We start from the raw sequence: 2,836 nt of genomic DNA on the forward strand, positions 1-2,836 counted from the left end.
ACGGCACAGCCTGCGTGCCTGATCCCTCCATATGTTTCCATATAGATATCAAGCCATCGATTAGGGGAGTGCTGTCATCTAGTTGGCAGCGATTAGGCTGCTGGCTTTGGCACCCAGTCAACAACTAATTCACATGCTAATGTCTTCCAGATCAGGTCTCGCCCCCAAACTGGTTCCCCTTATTGACTTGATTCCCTGATTGGACAGATGGCCACCTTTCAATATCACAGACGTCTGTTTGTGTTTAGGCTCGGGGTACGGGGTTGTCAAGAGATGAGGGGGGGGGGGGGATTCCCAAGCTTATGAATAAACAACAACAATCATCTAGATAAACAATAACATTATCTGGCGTCTGAACCTTGACGACGATCCATTATGGCCATTACTGTCGCATCATGTGCTACAGTTGGCTTTTAATTGCTCTTATTCGCTATTGAAAACGGGGGTGGTGGGGGGGGGGACTCTGACACTGTATCAGTCGACGTTCTTAATTGATTTGTCCTCGTGCTTGCCAAGACCGCAGTCAATACAGTCGAGTGCTCTGAAACCTATCAAAGCGGAGCGAGGAGTGAAGGCACGAGCACCGAGGACAAAACAGCTGCGGCTTGTGGAGAGAAAGAAAACAGCATTTCTGTTTCTCCCGACCCTCCTCCTCCTCCTCCTCCACACATCTCTCCCTCGCCTCTTGCTCTGCTCTTTCTCTCTCTCTCTCTCTCTCTCTCTTTCTCTCTCTCCGCTCTCTCCATTTTGTGCCTGGCAGCAATCTTTCTCAGGAGACTTTCTCTGCAGTTGTGTGAGGAGAATGTCAGGCCTGTGTAGTTAGGAGTGTGTGTGTTTCTATCTGTGTGAGTGCGTCTAACAGAAACGTCCCCTGGATGTGCTCATTAACAAAACACAAGTGCGTATGGCTCCACAGAACAAGGCATTATGGGTACCACCACCTCTATCTGGGCTTTGTGAGTTCGTAAGCAACTAATGAACAGATTCAGGCAAGAATACCGGGCACTGCACACACACACACACACACACACGCACACACACACACACACACACACACACACACACACGTAAACTAATAACGCCTTTAAATGACCTTTCATACATAACAGACACAAAAGAAAAATAATGAGTTGTTCAACATTCTACAAAACTTAATATTCAGATTTTGTGTGTGGATGGTCTGAAGCTCTGTGTTCTGGAAAATAAAATAAAAAATCATCTCTAAAGGTTTTCAAAGTGCATATTCAGTGTTTAATATTAAACACAGAGCGGTCTCCTGGTGGGCTGCAAAGAGGCTCTGGGTTTGTTTGAAGGGAGTTATTTTTTCTCGCAGCAATTTGTGTGACTTGAAAAAGTTAAAATTGTTCAAAGCTTCTCACTTGAAAAGTTGCATCTCGATTTTTTTTCATAATAATACATAATTTTTGCGGTTGGCAAAACAATCTCTGCTCAAGGTCCATTTAGTATCTGTTAGCTGTCAATCATTCACACGATCGTCCTCGGCAGATAGAGTTTCTGCAGTGTTTGAATAAACTGTTTGTATGTTCATTACATCACGATGACGTTCATATAATTTTCTTTGTATCAAGTTGATATTTTTTTATCAAGATTAAAATAAGGTTTTAGTCATAGTGTCATCAACTTTAAAGGTGTTTTATGCAACTTACTCAGCTTGCACAGCAGCTGGATTCAAACAATGTCACATGAGAATCGCGGGATGTCACAAGAAAATCCATCTTTTCAGACTTCAAGTAATGCGTTTGTGTCCGGCGAGCCAGAGCACGGACCGATCAGCGTCCTGGGAGGAGCTACTGGCTGCTATGGCCGTGGTCTGGGTGTGGAGAAGTACCTCATACAACCCCACTTCAAAACACCCAAACTATCCCTTTAAATACAGCCAGGTAGTAGTGCATCATTGGGACAATTCCAGTGTTATGGTCTCCTGCTTACCATACTCGTACAGTGAGCACAAACTTTGAATTCTTGAGGCAATTTGCATTTCTACTTGGGAAAAGTAGAAATACCTCAATGATCCCCGATGCATGTCAATGATACATAGCAATACGTGTGCATTATGGGTGTAACATGAAATGGAATTACCCAATTACTGTAAATCTTGTTACCTTGAATCCAGAATGATATATTTTTTAGTTTTCCAATTAAGTTGAATGTATTCTACAGCCTTATTCTGTTCATTTTTTGTATCTTCTAAATTCAACTGTCTTTTCACACTAAAATGGTCCTGTGGTCCACTACAGTGGACATGCTGTAAAAATAAAAATAAAAATAAAATTGAAAAAAGTCTAAATTGTAAGATTTTTCTTTTAACCCTAAATAGGAAGAAAATCCCTCCCCAAAAAAATAGAAATTGGAAGACCCTCTTTTTACTCGGTTCCCAGGAGGATATCAGAACTGGAGAGTATTTCTTCATTGAAAGAAGAGCAAAGAATGGCACTGAAGGTTTTACTCGATGAAAAAGATGTTTTCGCTCTTTTTCCTGACTGGCTTTGGCAAGAGTTTGATTGACAGATGATTCATCCAATCACCTGCAAAGTATTTTTTGGAAAGTGCCCGCCCTTTTCCAAACAGTTTCCAATGACGTTTTCTCAGATGGTTCGGTGTAACAAACCATAAGGTGGGTAAAGTTAGCGACTTGAACTTCCTTAAAGTTAGGGGGACTTACTAGAGGCATTTTTTTTTTTTTTTATAATTAAATGTTGTAAATTCAACAAAACAAGAAATTCCCATTACCAAGGACCCCTCCTCTGCATAGGCCATAAAGGAGAAGGTACAGGATTTAGGATAATAAATCTATTGTAAAAAGAGAGAGAGGATG

This window comes from Sebastes umbrosus, chromosome 11, assembly GCF_015220745.1.
Source record: "Sebastes umbrosus isolate fSebUmb1 chromosome 11, fSebUmb1.pri, whole genome shotgun sequence".
Classification (NCBI taxonomy): Eukaryota; Metazoa; Chordata; class Actinopteri; order Perciformes; family Sebastidae; genus Sebastes; species Sebastes umbrosus.